The sequence below is a fragment of the Apium graveolens genome, chromosome 9, assembly GCF_009905375.1.
Source record: "Apium graveolens cultivar Ventura chromosome 9, ASM990537v1, whole genome shotgun sequence".
Taxonomy (NCBI): Eukaryota; Viridiplantae; Streptophyta; class Magnoliopsida; order Apiales; family Apiaceae; genus Apium; species Apium graveolens.
Genome location: NC_133655.1, coordinates 26,534,496 through 26,557,767, shown reverse-complemented (window position 1 = coordinate 26,557,767; position 23,272 = coordinate 26,534,496). Strand labels below are relative to the sequence as shown.

Here is a 23,272-nt window from a genome sequence, read left to right as displayed (position 1 = left end):
CCAAGTTTTGATTATTTCCTTTTCTTTTTCCAGTTTAGATTTAAGATATTTATTCAATTTTAGCACTTCATCTCTAACATACAAAGCCTCATCTCTTTCTTTCTGAGTTTGATGGAACATAACTAACTCTTTTTCTAAGTAGTCATTTCTGTTTCTAAGAGCAAGACTTTCAGATGTTAATCTTTCATTTGTTAAAGTCTGATCTCTAAAACTAATGAACATATTTTTAAGATATAATCTTAGCTCAGAAATATCATCACTATGAAAAACAAGAGTTGATTGAGGTACCTTTAATTCAGCAGCATCAAAACTGCTATCAGCATTTGCCATTAAGGCATAGTTCACCTCTTCTTCAGAATCTGAAGTGTCTGCCCAGTTTTTCTTCTTTGTGATAAGTGCCTGTCCTTTATCACCTTTTCCTTTCTTGCAGTCAGGAGAGATGTGGCCTCTTTCACCATAATTGTAGCATTTGACATTTGAGTTGTCTCCTCTGTCAGACTTTCCTCCTTTGCCTTTAGACTTTCTGAACCCTTTCTTTTCAGAACTTTCACCTTTCCTTGAAAACTTCTTGCCCTTTCTGAATTTCTTGTAGGCTATCTTTGTGATACCCTTCACCATAAGAGCACACAGTTGCATCATCTCTACATCAACATCCACTTCAGATAAATTTTCAGATTCTGAATCATCATCATCAGAATATGATGAATCTGAATCAGACTGTATGATGAGAGCCTTTTCTTTGCCCCTCTTTGAGACAACCACTTTAGGAGATTCCTCCTCAGCTTTAAGAGCAACTTTCTTTGACTTTCTTCCATGCCTTTTGCTCCTTTAATCCATCTCAAGTTCATGAGTCTTGAGCATACCATAAATTTCATCAAGAGTAGTTTCAACAAAGTCATAGTTGTCTCTTATGATAGTAGACTTTAAATCCCAATTTTCAGGATGAGCTAAAAGGAATTTTAGATTTGAATCTTCAAGATCATATTCCTTGTCCACCAATGACAAATCATTCAAGAGTTTGGCAAACCTGTCATATAAATCAGTTAATGATTCATAAGCTTTTGAATCAAAGTGCTCATACTCGTGAGTGAGTATAGTCTTCCTGTTCTTTTTGATTGCATCAGTTCCCTGGAATCTTGTCTCCAAAGCATCCCATATCTCCTTTGCAGTCTTACATCAAATTACCCTGTTTGACATGACATTGTCAATTGCACTATGAAGCAGATGCCTTACCCTTGCATCCTTGGCAATAAATGAGATGTCTTCAGTTGTGTACTCACTTTTCTCCTTTGGTATCATCTTTTCTGTTTGATCAGCAACTGCAACAGAAAATTTGGTAGGCTTATATGGTCCATCATTAATTATATCAAGGTATTCTGGATCTGTGGCTTCTAGAAATATAGTCATCTTTACCTTCCATATAGGATACTCAGATGCTCTCAGTATGGGAACCCTAATACTCTCATATCGACTGTGAGTTTGATTGCTTTGAGTATCTTGAGTTTTGGTGGGCTTAGGTGGGGTTTGTGTTTCTTCAGACATGATTGTAAACTGGATCTCACTGTTTGTAAATCAACAGAGAGGCTCTGATACCACTTGTTTGGTCACACAATACTATAGAAGGGGGTTGAATATAGTGTTTATACAATCAAATCGATTTAGAACACAAGTATGTAACAGTAATCAAGTTTATTCAATATAATAAGCTTTGTTACAAAGTAGCTTAAACTACTCTCTTAGTGATGAACAATATCACTAAGAGCTGCTAGGTTACAATGTATAATGTTCTCGTCAATGATAACACTTATAGTGTAAAACCTAAGCTTTGTTTATATAGTACACAGTTACAAGATATCTTCTAATTGATATGGAATATAATTCTGTCTCCTAAAATATATAAATAAGATATTATCTTCTACAAGTCTTCTAGCTGTCCAACTCTTCATGCATATCTTCTATTGTTTTAGTCCAAATCCTCTCCTGTAAATTAACTGCATTCCTTATCTGAAGTACCCGCACTTAAGTCCTGATATAAATCCTGACGGCCTTAAGTTTTGATATAAGTTATGACTTCAGTAAGTTCTGATTTCCAGTAAGTCCTGATATTAAGTTCTGAAACTAAACACAACAGATTAGAAATGACATCACAAATATATCTAACATACTTAATCGATTTGAAAGAGATATGTCCTAAGTCCAATCATGTATGAGGATTTAGGAATAACTTTTATGTAATCTGTTTTGATTTCATTGATATTAATAAAAGACTTGTTTTGTTTTTATTGCGGGCTCTATCTATTTAAATGTTTAAATAAGATATACCACAGTTTAGAGTAAATCTTTTTATGGATTGTGATGAGATCATAATAATGAGACCTAAAAGATGATAACTCTAAACTTAAATAGTTCCTGGTCGTAGGATTACTAACTGGTAATTAATAATCCGCAAAGATCGGTACATACTATGCTTGCTTCATTATGAAGGATGTCTGTTCTCATAGACATTTGTGTGGTGACACTATAGCTAGTATGTAGGTGCTTATTATAGAATAAGTTCACTGAACATGACTCACACAGCTAAATAACTGATGGAGTTCACTCACGTGTCAGCAGTTGTTCACATATTGATAGTTGTACAAGTATCCTTAGACTTGAGGTCATCATAGTCATCTTGTGTACACTGAACTATGCTTTGATTTAGTTCTTAGTCTCAAGGGACAATTATAAGGGCTCTACTGGGTATAGGAATTTGTACACGAATGTAATAACCCCAAAATTTTGAAATTTTTGTAACCCTTATGAATAGTGTTTTTGCTGATATTTGCTGAATAAGAAAACTTTTCATGCCACACTATGTAGGGGTTCTTTTATTGTTATTCTGAGGTCTTATTAGTATTCTATATGATATATAAGTGTATGTAAAGATCGTCAGAATCCAAATTCGAACACTTTGATTTTTCCCAAAAATCCACCAGATACCGAAAGAATTGAGTATAAGGTAACAGGATAAAAAGGATTTAAATTCAAGGATTATAAGAGAGGATCATAAAAGGAATATAATGTATTGAGAAAGGTTAAGGAAACCCAAGTAATAAGATCCCGGATATGATCCCTCAAACGATAAACAAAAATGAAAGTTAAGCGAACCGTATAACAGATCAGCGGTCATTAGCCAAGTAATTAGGAGCTAATCAAAGAGATTAGTGAGGATGATGTCATCAAACCAATAAGAAGAGGACAAGCATGGGAAGATGACATATGATTGATGACCTAAGCATGACCAAAAGGGAAGGAAGTGTGGTTGATTTCAAGCCACACAAAAATCACCATGGTTAAAAGGTAAATAATTAAAACAAAAGCAAAAACAACCAACCAACAAATCATTTCACCAAAAACACAAGTTGACTTCCCATTTCAAGCAACAAAGCTCTCGGCCTCTTTTCCATTTTCAAGAAGAAAAAAACCCAAATCCAAGTTCCAAGCTTCATTAATTAGTGAGGTAATTATATAAGGTTCCTTATGCATAGATATAGCTATCCTATAAGTTTAAGCTTCAAATTCCTTCACAATCTCTTCCTAAAATTCATGGAAGAAGAGGGTGAATAGTGTTTTTCAAGAACTTAAAATTTTGTTCTTGAGTTTTTGTTTAGATTAAGCTTTGGTAAGGACTTTCAAGGGTGATTCCAAGCTCCTTAGTTACTTTTACTCACCAAGGAAGGTATAATCTCATACCCTAGCCCTACTTTTGTATATTTAGAGTTTTTTGTTTGGAATGGTTCATGAGAAGCTTGATTATTGTGTATTTAGAGATGTGTTGGTTTTGTGATGTGTTTGGAGTTGTAAATCTTGTTGATTAGTTAAAGAACTTATGTAAGCTTTTAGTTCATGATTGGGAAGTAGTGTAAATTGGAAATATTGAGTTGTTGGGGCTGTTGTAGCATTGTATGTATGGAGTTTGGTTGTATGGTTGAATTGTGGTTGATTGGTGGTGGATTTGGAGTAGGATAAAAATTGGTAATCGCGTAAATATAGTCGTCGTAATATCCGATTTACTTTAGACTGTTTTGTTCTTAACATCAGGACCCAAGAACTCACTGTTAGGTTTTGACCACTGCCATGATTAGATAGTTCATGTTACGAGCTTCGTTTTGATATGTGGTTCGTTTGAATCCGATGTACGATTTAGGAGAAACGACCGTTTTAAGTAACGGGATTTCGCGAACGAACCATTACCCTTCGCCTTACTTTGAAACATTGGTTAAAGACCTTAAATGACTAATTGGAGTATGAAACATTAATGTAAAGTGTATTAGGCAGTTGGTAAGGCACTTGCAAAAGAATCGCCTTAAAACTCTTAATGGTTAATTTATTAAAAATGGTGGAGCCGAGGGTACTCGAACGACTTATGTGATTCGTTAAGCGTATGAGTGACCATAAGCGAACGTTAGGGTTCAATTGGTTAAAGTCTAGTTTCTTAAGCGACCGGGGTTTAATTCTAACTTATGTTGTTGTTCATAGGTTATCAGACCCACTCTAAGCTTAAGTCTATCCGGGAGCACTCAGGCAAGTTTTCTACCCGTTATACTGTTGTTGTGATGTATATATGTATATGCATTATCTTGTGATAGATGCATGTTGGTTAATTAGCAAATTTTGCGATATATTGAAGCATGCTGAGATGGTATATATATGCATGTCTGTTTCATAATCTGGTTACCTATCTGTTGATTTCAATGCTTATAGTTGCATAATACCTATGCTAGAGATAAGCAGTAGTTGCGTATACCCTTAGTATAGGGGACCCAAAGGTGAACATTTTTCTAAACCGGGAGTCGATGTTCCCGAGTATAATATATATATATATATTGATATAGTTTTCAAAACTATTAATCGAATAAGGTTTATTCGATAACTTTATTTTATTTATTTAATGAATATTATTTTGAATATTAATTCGAGGATTTATGACTCCGTTATTTTATTTAATGAATATTATTATTGAATATTCATTTGAGAACTTATGACTCCGCTTATTTACTAAATATTATTCTTTATTTTATTAAAGAATAATGTTTCGATAATCAAACTTATTTTCAATTATTCAAATAAAGATAGTACTTTCGTATAAGTATATCTTTGGTTATTTAATATTCATTTCAAGTATGAGTTTTAAAACTTCTACTTCAAATTGTTTATATAGAGATTATCCTTTTGGGAATATTATTTAAATAATAATATTCAGATATTTTCTAATATATCGGGACTGATTTATTTCATTAAATCAGCATTACTCCAAACATTCTTAAAAATGTTTTCGAGTCTTCAAAATGATTTTAAAAGTTAGAGCGGATCCCAAAACTCATTTTTATATTTAAGATCTTCCTTTCGAAGGGGATTTAAATACTCGCTCAAAACTTGAGGGATCCGGCTCAGTGGTGTATTTTACATTCACAACGAGGTTGCTGTTTTGATAAATGAATTGATTACTTACCCAACGTTCGGGAAGTAAGTCCATCTATTGAGTCGGCATAAGCAACATGGGCTCAGTGGGCGTCCATGAAAGTGTAAGTGGCTCAGTGGGAGTCCATCAAATGCGTAAGTGGTTGAGTGGCAGTCCAGCATAAGGTCCTATTGCGGCCAGGGTGATGACTAGTGGGGAATTCGTCCATCTACTAGTAGAAAAGGTTACTTATTGGTATCTTTGCCTGATCAGCAAGATATCAGGTTTATGCCAAGGTTTTCTCCTTTCCAAATTCATTGGATATTACAACTCTGTTTATAATTTTCATAACAGAGGTTTTCAAGGAGTGTATGAAATGTATATATATAGGTGTATATATATATCGGGACTTAATGAAGTATCTCGTAACTTCATTATTTATAATGATATTTCAAGGATTGAATCTATTCAAATCTTATCTTGTAGTCTCATCTATGTGATGAACTTTTGAAACGGATTATACCTTGAACGGTGGTAGTTCAAGTAGTATTCGGAGAAGATAAAAGTATATTGGAGTATCTTGTAACTTCATCTTTTAAACTTATATCTAGTAAATGATTATCTTGTGCATGTCAAAGATTTTCAGAAAAACGTTGAGACAAGGTTAGATATATGAGATCACCTTGCAACGATATTTTTATACAGTTATAAACTGGAACTCTGTGTATATTATACATATCAGAGGATTTCAAAGATTGTGAAAAGTATATATGTATATATATATACTGAATATTTTGTGACTTGGTCGCTTTAAGATATCAGCTTGGTTCATTTCTTCTTGACCAAGACTTTCAAGAGTACGATGAGAATGCTCATATATTGTTAACTATTTATATATTATTTCGGTGGGCTTGTTGCTCACCCTTACTTTCTTCTTTCATCACACAACAACAGATAGACAAGAAGAACAAGATCAAGCTCCCAATTCGTGAGCGGATAGGAAACGTTCCGCAGTTTCCTGTAGGTGTTGATGCCGCCGTAGCTGAGGTAGGAACTACCAATAGGCTAGGTTTTCAACTATTGATGTACCAGACTTATGTATATTATGAATTGTAATAATGGCAAAGAATATGTAAATTTATTCAGAAACCCTTTTGAGGTGTAATGACTTATAATTGTGGAATAAAATGACTTGTGTTATTTTTGGTATTCATCTCTAAGACTATAACTTATGGTGTGTGTGTATATTGTGGGGTTACAGTACGCAGTAATTGGTTTACTGTTAAGATTAAGTATTGATAAGGGAAATGGAACTCGCGACAACCCGAATCCCCGACCCCGGATTTGGGGGTGTTACAACGAAGATAGTGTATGATCAATAAAGGATCTACCCCTTCCAGTGTAGGAAGAGAATGTTCAATGCTGATCCACTTATGTTAGTTCAGGAATCTCTGGCCAAAGTGAATGAAATTAGAAAGAGTTTCTAATTTACATTAAATATAACTAAGCATAGTGAATGGGAAAGCAAGTGATTAAATAAGATAGGCTTGACACAAGTTCCATGCCTTGTATTTAATCGTGACATTGCAGGGTAGAAGGAATTAATTGTACGGTAACTACTCACTGAATAGGTTCTTGGTATTCTAAGCAGTGAATTCGTATTATCCGGATAATCGCGATATGCTGAGAAGTATCCCTCACGATGTAGAATAAATATGATTAATTAATTAAAATGAATTAGAGAATTTATATAAATAATGATAAAATAGTTTTATTATTATTTATTTCTACTACCGGCTTAATATTGAACCTACAGGGTCACACCATAAAAGAGAATGATTTAATGGAGGAGAAATTAATTAATAATGGCTGATAATTATTTATTTATGAAATAAATAAACTGACAAATTTAATAATTGATTAAATAAGATTTAATTGATTATAAATTAATTAAGAAAAAGCTCTTAATATTATTAATTAAGAATTTAATTTTTGGAAATTAAATCAAGTGAGAGAATTATTTCTAAAGTGTTTAGAAAAAAGGATTAATAATTAAAAGGTGTTTTAATTATTAGTGAGAATAATAAAGGGTTAATAATAATAATATTTTATGGGAAAATTTTTAGCTGAAAATTTTGCTTATAAATATACTATTATAGACCCTATTTTTGCCTCAACCAAAAAGATTTACAAAACCCTAATTCTAAAGTAGAACAAGAGGAAGACAACTAATTCTCTCAACCTCTTCCTCCTCCATCACATTGTACTCTTGGTGGATACCGGTGGAGTGCTTCACACTTGAGGAACAGCTGCTAGGGATTTCCGTTCATCGTTTTTGGATCGCCATTAAAGACCTCCATCTTTCCATTAACGTAAAGCTTCTTAAGGTAAACATACTGAACTACGAATTAAATATTATTTTTCGCATGGATCCTGCGGAGGGTTTCATTTTTTTTAAGATTTAAATTTACGTTTTCGCTGCGTTTATGTGCTAAAAACCCTTCAATGTCATCAGAGCTACTTGCAAAAAGTTTTTAATTCGTTTATGTGTAACTGTTTTCGATATATGAGCATGTACGTGATTCGCCATATTTGATGTTGATATAATATGCTTATATATGTATGGTTTTGAATATATGATATTCATGTGAGTGGTATAATCATAAGATGATTATGTAATCTATATATATACTGATATATACATGATTTATGTTTGTTCTAATTATGAGAATCATATTAGATACGGATTCTGAATTGGCTGCTGCAGATTTGCTGAAATCTGGTTCTGGTGTCGGATTTACGCAAACGAATACCCTATTCCATAGGTAAACAAGCGTCTGAACAAAACTGATAGCTAAATCTATCAACGACTCGTCTGTAAGGCGTTTGACGTCGTTTACTGCCCGTAAACAGTGATTCTTGTTTTTCTGATTTGATTCTGATTTTTCTGATTTTTGTCATATTTTCTTTTTATGATTAGATCATGGATAATATGATATGTTAAGATCAGATTATGTGTTTTAACATGCTTTTATGTGTTGTATGAGCATGGTGGATGGTTATGGCCTTTCGACCTTAGTGTAATGGTTTTGGTTTTGGTTTTAAATACGACTTGCATGTCATCAATCTTTGTAATCATAAATCTCAAATGTAACTCGAGTTATTCTTGTAAGTTCATTAGATTAGTTTTACTTTCAATCATGTAATGTAATTGAAGACTCAAGAAGGCTATCCAATGGAGGTGATACAAAGAAGAAGACGAGGCATACAAGAAGTCTAAACAAAGAAGAAGACTTATGTAATAAGTATTGTATCTATTTTCATCACCATATTAGATTAACATTGATCTTTATCATGAGCTTGATAAAGATCACATAGGATGGGGCCATAACCAAACATATTTACTTTATTGCACTTTACATTTACTTGTTTATTTAATTTTATATATGAGATATATGCCTATGTTTACCATGCGATGATAGATTTAGGTGAACTTAAATCAATATAAGGCATGCTCTAGAAAATCTAGAATAGGAATCGTTTCTTGCCTTAACAATAAATATTATAAATACGATCATGAGATTCTTGTGTTTATGAAACACATAATTGAATATGAATTTTCAATATTGAGAGAAATGATGATTCTGTCAATAATAGATTTCTATCTGTAAGAAAGGGTTATTAAGTGACGCCTCTTGACAATGCTCCACCCGATCTGGGAATCATCTGATTATCGATTATTGATTTGAAATATTTAATTTAAAAGGAAAAATCTCTTTATAATATGATTATGATTGTAACGTAATATAATCCCTCTAAAATTAAATAATATCAAGTAGTAATTGGCCAATGACACAACGGGTTTGTGTCGGTCATAGCCTTCCAACATGGTAGAAAGTGGTTCTTTTTTTTAATCATTGTCGTTTCGTGCTACAGCCGAGGGCTTTGATTTCGAAATAAGAAATACTTGTCTATTACATAGAGATGTGTACATTGAATTAGAATCTAGAGGTCGGTACGTGCTACAGCCGTGAGCCATTGGAGACTGATTCAATTGTACGAAATGTTGGGTTAGACTTGACATAGAATATTGAGTTTGTCGTGCCACAACCGTGACTCAATTATTCAAGAGGCTAAACTTATATTAGGGAATAACATAAGATGTAATTGACAAGAGTTGTCTGCCTATTAAACATCACATGACGTTTCGTGCCACAACCGAGGTTGTGTGATGGAATGTATGATCCCTATTCCCATTAGCATTATGAATGCTTAATTTTCACTTAGGGGGTTGAAAAAAAAATTAGATAAACTAGTGGGAGACACTTATGAATAAAGACCCGATTCATATAGTATTTTGAAATGAAATTGGATATTTGCTAAGTGTTGTTATGTGTTTATCATTTACAGATTTACTATATTCGTCATGTCTTCTGCACTATCACTCCGGAGCATACTAGATGCTTACAAGTTGACTGGTCCTAATTTAGCTGTTTGTTTTCACTGTAACAAGTTGGGGCACTGGAAGAGGAACTGCAAGGTTTATCTTGCATAATTGAAGAAGAAGGGTTGTAAGACTACCGCTTCTGATTCAGGCATGTTTATGATCGAAGTTAATATGTCACTAGGTCAAATTTCTACTTGGGTATTAGATACCGCCTGTGGTTCTCATATTTGCAATTCGTTGCAAGGACTAAAGGGAAGTAGGACTCTTGAAAAAGATGAGGTGATTCTACGTATGGGCAATGAAGCAAGGGTTGCGGCCATATCTGTAAGATCATTTAGTTTACATATGCCTACGGGCAAGACTATTATTTTGAATAATTGTTATTACGTTCCCTCTATTGTGAGGAATATTGTTTCTATTCCTATGTTGGATGTGGATGGTTTTTCATTTATTATTAAGAATAATGAATGTTCTATCCTTAGAGATAATGTTTTTTTTTGACGTGGCATTTTAAATAATGGTCTGTATGTATGTGACGTAGAGCATGATTTACTTCAGATTGAACAAACTAATAAAAGAAAACGAGATGATGAAAATCTGACCTATTTATGGCACTGTAGGCTAGGTCATATTAGTGAAAATAGACTGTGGACATTGCATAAGGAAGGGTTACTTGACCCCTTTGATTTTGAATCATATCCTACATGCGAGTCTTGTCTATTGGGTAAAATGATCAAATCTCCATTTAGTGGACATGGAGAGAGGGCTGCAGATTTGCTAGGATTGGTACTCACAGATGTATGTGGACCAATGTCTACGCAAGCCATGGGTGGATTTTCGTATTTCATTACTTTCATAGATGATAGATCTAGATTCGGATATGTGTATTTGATGAAACACAAGTCTGAAGCCTTTGAAAAGTTCAAAGAATATAAACATGAAGTGGAGAAACAAACCAAACACAGTATTATAACTCTTCATTCAGATCGAGGTGGTGAATACTTGAATGGAGAGTTTTTAGATTATCTCAAAGAAAATGGTATAGTCTCCCAGTGGACTCCTCCATATACTCCACAGTTAAATGGGGTATCTGAAAGGAGAAATCAAACTTTGTTAGACATGGTTCGGTCCATGATGAGCTATGCGAATCTTCCAGTATTCCTATGGGGTTATGCATTGGAAACCTCAGCATATTTACTGAATAAGGTACCTTCCAAATCTGTTCCTCAAACACCATATGAGATATGGAAAGAAAGGAAACCGAGTCTTAAACACGTTAAGATTCGGGGATGTCCAGCTTATGTCAAGAAAGTTGACCCAGATAAGCTGGAATCTCGATCCGTAAAATATAATTTTGTGGGATATCCTAAAGAGACTTTGGGGTATTACTTTTACACCGATCATCAGGTGTTTGTCTCCAGACATGCTACCTTCTTGGAAAAGGAGTTTATTCTTGAAGGAAATAGTGGGAGCAAAATTGAACTTGATGAAGTTTAAGAAGCACAAACTACTACGGATCAAGTGGAAACACCTGTTCAGACTGAACAACTATAACGACTCGTGTATTTTTGAATTATTTAAATATGTGATTATTATTGAAATTAGTAAATTAAAATATGTGTATTGATTTTGACCGCTATGTGTTGTTTGATTATTATTTAGGTGTGAATTATGATGTATCGGGTTGTCTGCGGGATTAATTAAGGGATCATATTGAATTGTTTTCACTTTCAAAAGTGGATTTAGTGCAAATTTATTTGCATAAATATTGGGAATATTACTAAAATTGTTTTTATGATTTTATTATTACAATAATTATTTTTAGGATTTTATAAAATTGAGAAATCAATATTTCATTAATTATTTATCTCTAAATGATTTTCTGATTGCTTTTATTTGTAAAATCCATATTTAATTCAATCCCTTCCCTCTCCTGTTCTTTTTCTTCAGTTCCCGCCTCCGCCCCGCTGTAACGCCATCGCTGCCTGTGCCCAGTCAGGTTCCGGTTGTTGCCTTAAGCTTTAATCATGTTTATTCTGTTTATATAGGTACATATACGTATATATGTGCTTGTGTGTAATACCGAAAGTGTGTGTTCGTGGGTGTAGGTGTGTGCATCAGTCTGTGGTGTGTGTTGCGGTGGTATGGTGCCGCCTGATTGTACTATATACATATATATATATATGTGTGTGTGTGTGTGTTTTATACGAAACTTGATTGTATGATGTGATAAAATATTTTACCAAATCGATAATCCTGATTTCGTAAAATAAAGAGTTTATGTTTTTTCCAAAAGCAAACACCGAACCGATTTTCGAGATTATGAACCCTACTTGTTGCGTGTGTTATCATAATATACATAATTACGAGTCGGGTTTAAAAATAGTTGGGTATAATTGGTATCGAGGATATGTCAAGCATACCTAGACATCTAACGTAGGGTATTTCGACCCTGTAGGTTATAGTCGGGAACCTAAAAGTGGAAGATGGACTAAAGATAACCTAGTGGTCAGTCGACGATCTCAGTAGAGTTTCAACAGAAAGACCTGAGTGTCGAAGTCGAATCCAATGGGATCTAGTGGTTGGACGTTAAAGCCTGAGCGACAAAGTCGGCTCAGAGTTGATCAGTAATAGTTGTAAAGCCTCGTAAGGCAAGTATTTCTGAACTTTTCTTCAAGATATATTACCAATGTTTTCGAACTGTTTCATAACATGTTACTATTATAAAATATAACTCCTGTTTATAATGCATATGCTTCAAACTATTTACCCTTAAACCCTGATTCTTTTTTTTATCTTAAGCCGTAAGCCTTATTCTTTGCAAACTGTCCGTTGTTGATCCTCAGACACCAAACCATACAAATATAATACTACTCTTCAAAGATATAATTACAAAACACCAAACACTGAAAGAGAATGATTTGAAAACACAGAAACTTTTATACTCCAATCATTCTTAATAACATCAAAGAACTATACCTTGAAAAATCATTACTCGTCTGATACCTGACCCTTGTACAAACTGAAAACCGTTTCTTATACATACCATGATATACCCTTGAGATATCCATGAGTTTCCTTACGTTTTATTCAAATGTTTAACCATCATTGATTATGATCTTGTTTTATTGAATTATATTGTTATCATATTGAACTCCTTTAGGATTGGATAGTTTTTATATATGTGGACCAGATTCGTGGTCACACCATACCAATGGTCAAGTTAGGCCAATGTGTGCCTTGGATCCAGTAATTAGAGCAGTGCTGTGTGCTTGCTCGGGGTTAGTGCGTGACTGATCAGCAGCCTAACCTTGGTTTTTAAAACTTAAAATGAATTTCCAATTCTAATGACTAATTAAAAAGAAACTTGATTCCTCGGAATCATCTCATTTGATTATTGTTTAACCTCAGTTATCGTTATTGTGACTTGCTGAGCTAGTTAGCTCACCCTTGCGATTCTTTTATATATTTTACAGTTGAAAAGAATATGGATGATAGTAAAGTTCCTCAGTCCAAAGTGGGGCTAAGGTTCCAGTTGAGTTGGATCGAGCTAGCAAAATCTTCATGCGGTAGAGAGTTAGTCAGATTGTAAGAATGATTTTATTCCAATTGTAAGTTAAACTAGTTGGGATTTGGTACGTTGTAATAAAGGTTAAGATTGTGGCTTGTTTTCATACTTTAACCTATTGCGATCCGTGATTTTATGAAGCAGGGTCATTATAAATAATATTTCTTATACAGGTAAATATATTGTGTTTGTGTTGTGGACCCCAAACTTCTGACCCGGGTTTGGAGGGTGCTACATGTTGGTATCAGAGCCACATGTTATAAGTCACTGAAACAAGCCTAGATTGTTGGGATTGGGTAGAGGGTTAGGATTAGGAATAGGAAATAGAAAGATAAGACGGCGTGAGGATGAGTGCGACTATATAGTAGGTCTCTGGCACGGTTGTGTTACGATTCGGGATTCTTAGCTTGCGATGTGATTTCCAGACAACGGCAATGGCAGATCCCGATTTCCCTATATCATTTGATCGTTTGGAGCTTCTCGTTCAAGGATCGTCATCTTCTTTTAGATAGATTTGCACCTTGTTCCTCCACCAGTGTTAATGGCACTACCTTCTATCATAACGGCTGCACTTTTTCAAGCTATTCTACGCTACTTTTCCACCTCTTGATATGAGATTACCTATTTAAGAACCTCCATCTGTTTATTCTTGTTTCACTGAACATTCGGCTATGAGTGTATCTCCTTAGTTTACCCTACATCCTGTTCTATACCCCCAGTTTAGAACTTGTCCTATGAAGTGATTGTACCTACGAGGATGGATTCGAGGGTTACAGTAAATGGTGAGCGCTTGAGATGTAAATAAAGGTAAGAAGAAGTTTAGAGAGAAGATTTAAGTATTTCAGAGGATAGCTGTTATCGGGTTAAAAGAAGCCATTAGTTACTAAGCCACTCGTGAATAAGTATGGGGTGAATTAGATGAATTTTGAAAGAGTTAGAGAGAAAGGTATAAATCTGGAATTTTTGATGGAATTAAATGATGGTGCTATGATAAATGCGATATGTAAAATAGTGATGTGATGTGATATGAGCAAATTTGGTTCTATGAAATAGACTTGTTGATTAGTGGATAGTCTGTTCCACTTAACGACTGCAAAGTTGATAACGGGAATATTACCGGTATAGAAATTTTAATGTAAAGCTACGAATATAATAACATGTAACAACACTTGAAGTGATCGTCGATTTAGGAAGGCAAATGGACCCAATAAAAGAGAGAAGACAGATTGAAGTGAATGGACCTTTATATGATCATTCCATTAATTTGGTACCTTGTTATAGGTCGGAAGGACAACAACCAACTCATATAGTAAGGACAACCAGGTTTGTGATTTTCCAAATTTTTTTTAAACAAGTTTTCGAAAAAGATTTTCCTTTACAAATTTCTAAAAGCCCTTTTCAAATACAATGATTTTTAAATATTGGTTGTCAAGATACTACTTGAATTTCTTGTTTGTTAGAAAGCCCGGATCACCTGGAAGGATGCTGTTTCAGACTTAGTATTGCTAATTCCGAGAACAAAATAACCTGTGATTATGAAGAAGCTGATTATTCCTATCGGTAAGGTGAAAATGTTGTTTGACAAGGTTAATAATAGAATCCGTGTACGGAGTGATTATTCATCAAGTTGCAGAGACCATTAAAGCTTAAAAGAATTTATCGATTTAAGAAGAGCCTGGGTGTGATCGAAGGAGATTGGGAAGATTTCCAGACTTTCCTAAAAGAAGAGTATTATTAATAAAAAGATCGTTATGTTGAATGATTCGTGGTTATTCTAAATTAAAACGAGGAAACTCTAAGTTATCTGGTAGGAACGCCATTATGATCGAATTGTTAAAGTATTATCCGTGTGGGTGCGATATGATGGATTTTAAACGCAGTGGGGGCATGGCAAAACACTTTTACACATATAAAATCCAAATAAAAGCATACAGATCATGAATAAAAATTCGAGGGATCGAATCTAACCTTTTAAAATAATTCGGAGACAACGATCAGAGATCCTTAGCAGTTGTTCCTCAAGTGTGAAGCACTCCACCGGTATCCACCAAGAAAATGATGTTAAGGAGGAGGAAGGAGGTGGAGAGAATTGGGTTGTCCAAACTTTTTGGGTTTTTGGGGTTCGCAGGTTGGAATAAAAATAGGGTCTATAATAGTGTATTTATAGGCAAAATTTTCAGCTGAAATTTTCCCATAAATAATATTATTATTATCCCATTTATTATTTTCATTAATAATTAAAACACCTTTTAATTATTAATCCTTTTTCTAAACACTTTAGAAATAATTCTCTCTCTTGATTTAATTTTCAAAAATTAAATCCTTAATTAATAATATTAAGAACTTTTCTTAATTAATTTATAATCAATTAAATCTCATTTAATCAATTATTAAAATTGCCAATTAATTATTTATTTCATAAATAAATAATTATCAGCCATTAGTAATTAATTCCTCCACCATTAAATCATTCTCTTTTTATGGTGTGACCCTGTAGGTTCAATATTAAGCCGGTAGTAGAAATAAATAATAATAAAACTATTTTATCATTATTTATATAAATTCTCTAATTTATTAAATATGATTAATTAATTAATCACATTTATTCTACATCGTGAGGGATACTTCTCAGCATATCGCGACTATCCGGATAATATGAATTCACTGCTTAGAATACCAAGAACCTATTCAGTGAATAGTTACCGTACAATAAACTCCTTCTACCCTACAATGTCCCGATTAAATACAAGGCATGTATCTCGTATCAAGCCTATCTAATTTAATCACTTGCTTACCATTTACTATGCGTAGTTCTATGTAAATTAGAAACTCCTTTATAATTTCATTCACTCTAGCCAGAGATTCCTGAACTAGCATAAGTGGATCCGCCTTGAACATTCGCTTCCTTCACTGGAAGGGGTAGATCCTTTATTGATCATTAAATATCTTCGTATACAAATTCCTATACCCAGTAGAACCCTAATAATTGTCCCTGGAGACTAAGAACTAAACCAAAGCATAGTTCAGTGTACACAAGATGACTATGATGACCTCAAGTCTAAGGATACTTGTACAACTATCACTATGTGAACAACTGCTGACACGTGAGTGAACTCCATCAGTTGTTCAACTGTACGAGTCATGTTCAGTGAACTTATTCTATAATAAGCACCTACATACTAGCTATAGTGTCACCACACAAATTTCTATGAGAACAGACATCCTTCATAATGAAGCAAGCATAGTATGTACCGATCTTTGTGGATTATTAATTACCAGTTAGTAATCCTATGACCAGGAACTATTTAAGTTTAGAGTTATCATCTTTTTAGGTCTCACTATTATGATCTCATCATAATCCATAAAAAGTTTTACTCTAAACTATGGTATATCTTATTTAAACACTTAAATAGATAGAGCCCGTAATAAAAACAAAACAAGTCTTTTATTAATATCAATGAAATCAAAACAGATTACACAGGAAGTTATTCCTAAATCCTAATTCATGATTGGACTTAGGACATATTCCTTTCACGATATTAAAGGCGCAAGATGTGACAAGTAGGAATCTACCATAATGCTTAATTTGCAAAAGCATTTCAGTGTACCCTCTAAAGTTCTTATATGATGCAATTGGGATGTGATCGAACAAGCTCGAAAGATGAATACAAGTGAAATGTGGATGGTGACCAATGGTATCGTTCTAGTTTTCAATATTACAGCGTATATTCCTTCTCAATTCCTAAAAATGTATGAACTTCTTTTTTCAAATAAACTCTTTTCTATGATATTGAAAAGGGAGGATATTCCATTCCTTTCAAATTTATTTGCTTCCCTTAAGTTTTGCTTTCTGGTTGGGATAAACAGTGTTATGGTGAGACACTTTGTCAGAATGACGAAGAGTCGGGTGGGACGCCACCTAATCATGCGTTGTATACCATATGGTATGAAAGACTGGCCATCTTGAGTACCAATGTGATTGTCTCATTCATATTCAAATCCTTGTTTCTTCTTTCTTTTCAACTCTAATTTTTGTTGAATTGTGAATCCTTCTAGTTGTTTCATTGTACTGTCATTCTTTGTAAGAGTTTTTCCAACAGAAATCAACGTATTATGGACCAAGCGGGCAAAGTTCCACCTACCTCTCATGCATGGAAAGCAAACAAGGGCATATGATGAGAATTGCACATCACTAGCCCCAGTCAGGGATGCACTAAGAGTCAAGGGAATCTACTCCAATAAGGAATACATCTTCGAGAACGAGAATATGCGATTTTCCTGTGAAATACGTTGTTCAGAATACGGACGTGATGACATGGGTGATTATGGTAAATACCTTATGCAAGAAACTTAATTATTTATCTCTTAAGGTTTTGTTGATGAGATGAATTGCTCTGTTGAATTGGTAAGATTATGATTAAAGGACTAGTAAGTCAAGAACGTGTAATTGTTACATAAGTGATACCAGTGATGGAATTGAGATTTCTGGCAATAAGTTGTGAAGAATTGATATCATTTGAGACAAGAGGACTTGACATTATTCTAATGAATGGATTAACTATGGAAGCATGATGCCCAGACAAACCGTCGTGATGAAGAAATAGTCCTGAAGACGTTAAATGAAGGTACGATGAGGTGTAAAGGAAAAGAAGGGTTAAGAATTTGTTAATGATAATTACGGTGATCAAGATGTGAGCATTACGGTGATTATGAGATAAATAAGAGTTAGAAGCAAACAAACTTTAAAGATTCTATAGCAATTAAGGAGTTTCAAGGTATATTTCCAGATGAGTTATCAATATTTCATCTCGATAGAGAATGGAAGCTCGCGATTGACTTAGCGCCTGAGACGAAGCCAGTGACTACGGCCTTACCCAAAATGGCACCAGTTAAAATGAGGAAGTTAGCAAAGTAGATGCAAGAGATATTCGAAAAAGAAGCGATTAGACCCAGCATATCCTAAAAGGCGCACCAGTACTAATTGTTAATAAGAAAATGGAAGTATAAGATTATGCGTTGACTAAAGCAAGCTCAACAAATTTACTATCAAGAATAAGTATCTGTTACTTCGAACTACTGATTTGTTGATCAAACAGAAGAAGCAAAGTATTTTCTAAAATTGATTTAAGATTTGGGCGTTACAAATTGGAGATTGAATCTATGGACATAATTTTTAAGGAATATCTGGAAGAGTTGTAATTGTGTTACTTAAAGTCAACGGAGGACCATGCGAAGCATTTAATGATAACTGGGGAGTCGGAGAAGAAAGAAATTGTATGTAAAGTTACAAGATGAAAGTTTTAATGGTAGAAAGCATAAGTAATCAGTGAGGAGGAGACCAAAGGAGACCCAGTAGAAATCAAAGTTACTATGAATAAAGAAAGGCCAAAAAGTACCAATAAAAGCAAGGAGTTTTACCATGAATCGATTATTATTGAAAATTTGTGCAAGATTTCTTGAAAATTGCAATACCTTGGATGAAGTTAACCCGGAAAAGCAAGAAGTTGATATGAAATGGAGAAGGATAAAGAAAATTTTACGGAGTTAAAGAAGAGAATGGTTACAGCACCTGCTCTATCATTTCGAAAGTACCAAGGAGGTTTGGTAGTTTATAGTGATGCTTCTCATAAGGGAATATGATGTGTGTTGATGCAGTACACTAAAGTTATTGTATATGCACCCAAACAACCAAAACCTTACGAGCAGTAGTATCCTACTCACAATTTGGGACTATCAATAATAATATTCTCTTTGAATGATTGGGAAAACATGATATATATGAAGAAAAGTGTAAGATCTATACGGACCATAAGAATTTGAAGTAGGTATTCACGAGGAAAAGCAAATGTAATGGCAAGCGAGAAGCAAAATAGTGAAAATGAACATAGGAACTGCACTAGGAAAGTTATCTATAAAATGTGAGAAGTTGGAATTGGACGTGAAAATGGCCTTCCTCAATGGGAACTTGAGGAGGAAGTGTATATGACACAGCCATAGGGTTTTCTTTCTAAGGGAAATGAACACCTAGTGTATAAGCTGCTGCGAACCATATATGGTTTAAGGCAAGCTTCTCGTAGATGGAACATCCGTTTTGATGAGACAATCAAAGAGTTTGGTTTTATTAAAAACATAGATGAACCATGTGTCTAAAAGAAGGTTAGTGGGAGCGCGGTAACATTTCTTGTATTGTATGTGGATGACATACTTCTTATAGGAAATGAAATACCGATGCTACAATCAGTCAAAGTATGGCTATCAAAGAACTTCACCATGAAGGACTTGGGAGAAGCATCCTACATTCTCGGTATGAAGATCTATAGAGATAGATCTAGAAGAATGATAGGTCTTACCCAGGGTACATACATCCAGAAAGTGCTTAAAAGGTTTAGCATGGAAAACTCCAAAAGAGGTCTCATACCGATGAGCCATGGAGTGTCCCTTTCCGAAAAAAATGTCTCCTAAGACACCTGAGGAAAGAGAGCGTATGAGTAAGATTCCTTATGCTTCAGCAATAGGATATATCATGTACACGATGTTGTGTACAAGGCCTGATGTTGCTTATTCAATTAGTGTGATGAGCAGATATCAGTCCAATCCAGGTGAAGACCACTGGAAAGCAGTGAAAAACATCCTTAAGTACTTGCGAAGGACTCAGGACAGTTTTCTTGTTTTTGGTGGTGAATCTGAGTAGAAAATAGAGGAGATGTCAACGTCGAGAGAGTTGACACATATAACAACGTAGCAGACCCACTCACAAAGCCACTTTCTCAGAGTCACTTTGATCGTCATAAAGACAAGATAGGTATTAGATACTAGAGTGATTGGCTTTAGTACAAGTGGGAGATTGAAAGAGATATGTCCTAAGTCCAATCATGTATGAGGATTTAGGATTAACTTCTATGTAATCTGTTTGATTTCATTGATATTAATAAAAGACTTGTTTTATTGCGGGCTCTATCTATTTAAATGTTTAAATAAGATATACCACAGTTTAGAGTAAAGCTTTTTATGGATTGTGATGAGATCATAATAATGAGACCTAAAAGATGATAACTCTAAACTTAAATAGTTCCTGGTCATAGGATTACTAACTGGTAATTAATAATCCGCAAAGATCGGTACATACTATGCTTGCTTCATTATGAAGGATGTCTGTTCTCATAGACATTTGTGTGGTGACACTATAGCTAGTATGTAGGTGCTTATTATAGAATAAGTTCACTGAACATGACTAACACAGCTGAACAACTGATGGAGTTCACTCACGTGTCAGCAGTTGTTCACATATTGATAGTTGTACAAGTATCCTTAGACTTGTGATAAGTGGCATTTTATACCACTTAGAACGTCTTATAATAGCTTAAATTGGTGTCTTCAAATCAAGTATTTTGTGTATTTGATGCGTTTTTCTAGTGTTTATGCATTTCAGGGTATTAGTTGCATTTCGGGGGAGAATTCATCAATAATAGGCCTTGGCATGTGTCTAGCATTGCAAGTGGGAAGAGATGAGCCGATTACAGCGAAGAAACGGAGCAAACAGACCATTTTTCCAGAAGGGGTCTGAGCGCTCGCTCAGCTATGCTGAGCGGCTGCGCAGGAAGCTGAACGCCCGCTCAGCTATGCTGAGCGGCCGTGCAGGGTCATAATTTCAGATTTAATATTTTAGACTTCTAATTCCGGTTGGCTTCCAACTTCTGAGTAATCTGGGTTTTATGGGGCTCCTATATAAGTAGATTTCAGAGACGTTTCACGTGTGTTGGATCATTGTATTAATCAAGGAGCGAAGGAGATAAGGAAGAAGACCATTTTAGCACATCGCAACGAAGAGGAAGCATATTTTCTTGTGATTCTTTATTTCGTTGTAACGTTGGATGCTAGTTTTCTTTCCTTTGAACCTATTTACTCTTGTGACGTACTCTGGTTTAATATAATTAGTTTAGTTATTATTCTTTTGTGTTTATTTATCATGTTTTCATATGAACCCATGATGATGATGAGTGCTAACATGGGCTAATCGTGATCATGGGGTCGTAACGGATTTACTATGTACTTCTTTAGTTAGTTGTTTAATACCTTAGTGTGTGATGATTGTATGATATCTAGTATTGGTTGTGCATACGTCTTATGTGCGTCGCGAACATATAAGATAGGGTGTTAATCTCTTGTGAAGCGACGGTGGATCTCGAGATTTAGAACTTGCCATGCTAGCATAGGTTCATGTACGAGTCTGAATGATTAGTGGATAACTCTAACCGTTTTATTCGCCCTGTGTAATTAAAAGGAATAACTTGTTCTTAAATCATTATATTGTCAATTTCTGTAGACATATAGGGACTCAACATAATTGATGCCTATTCAACTTCTATCTTAATTGTGGATGTTTGGTAGAATGGTATTAGTACAATGAAAGTTGGCTTTTATCAGTTTCGTGTTATTCGATTAATATCATCGATATTGCATGCTAAGGGTAATAACAATGACTACTGAAGGAAGTAGTAATGAAGTTGTGATCTCATGAGTGTTTTAATATTGTTAATTCTAAGTGTTAATTAAGTGTTTAATTCTAGTAGTTAATTATAGTTCATAATTAGTTAATCAAATCTAAGTGTTATTGTCTTAACATTGAGAAGTAATCATACATTGGTGAGTGAGTTTAATTGAACATAATTAGTCTAAGTCTCTGTGGGAACGAACTAGAAAGTATTCTATATTACTTGCGAACGCGTCTACTTGCGTTAATATTAGCGCTTATTTTCGCCCTAACAAGTTTTTGGCGCCGCTGCCGGGGACTCGGCGTATTTGTTTAGTTTATGTACTTACCATCATTGGTCGTTAGGACTTAGTGATTAAGACGTGTTACTTATTGTTTCCGGTTGTGTTTCAGGTACTTTAGCGAGCGTTTATGCAAACTCGTTCTCGTACTCGCAAGAGGACTTTAGATACAGCTGGGGAGACAGACGAAGTTCTTGATATTCCGGAGAAGATAGACTTTGAAGATTCGGATTCAGGAAGTGAGCAGAAAGAGCCAGTAATCATGGGTGATCGTATTGTTCCGGCAGATCCAGCTCTTATGGACTTTTCTCGGCCTAAAATTGATGACATTCAGTCAAGCATTCTTCATCCGGCTATCCAAGCTAACACCTTTGAAATCAAGCCGGGCACTATTCTGATGGTGCAGAACTCTATTTCTTTCGGAGGAGCTGCGACTGAAGACCCCAACATGCACATAAGGAATTTTGTCGAGATCTGCAGTACTTTCAAATATAATGGTGTGACTGATGAGGCTATCAAGCTGAGGCTTTTCCCATTCTCACTGAGGGATAAAGCTAAGGACTGGTTATATTCTGAACCAGCTGGGTCCATCACTACTTGGCAAGATCTTGCGCAAAAGTTTCTGGTGAAGTTTTATCCAATGGCCAAGACTGCTACTATGAGGAGTGCTCTTACTCAGTTTGCGCAGCAACCTACAGAATCTATGTGCGAAGCTTGGGAACGCTACAAGGAAATGTTGAGAAAATGTCCACATCATGGAATGCCCGATTGGATGGTGATCACTGGTTTCCATAATGGTTTAGGGGCCCAATCTCGGCCCATGCTCGATGCAGCAGCTGGAAGCGCCTTGTGGGCCAAAAGCTATACTGAGGCTTATAATCTTATTGAGACTATGGCTGCAAATGAGCATCAAAACCCAACTCAAAGGATGATGCCTGGGAAGGTAGCAGGTATTCTGGAAGTCGATGCAGCCACCGCTATTGCAGCGCAGCTCCAAGCGTTGTATATAAAGGTCGATTCTCTAGCTACCTATGGAGTCAATCAA

The 23,272-nt window shown here is 34.9% G+C and overlaps 1 non-coding gene across 1 annotated transcript; it reads right to left on the bottom strand.

Moving 5' to 3' along the window:
- Window positions 1-22,882: 22,882 nt before the first annotated feature.
- LOC141688680 (small nucleolar RNA R71) lies at window positions 22,883-22,989 on the bottom strand. Its single transcript, XR_012562113.1, has one exon. It is a non-coding gene; the product is annotated as a small nucleolar RNA R71 (small nucleolar RNA).
- Window positions 22,990-23,272: the final 283 nt, after the last annotated feature.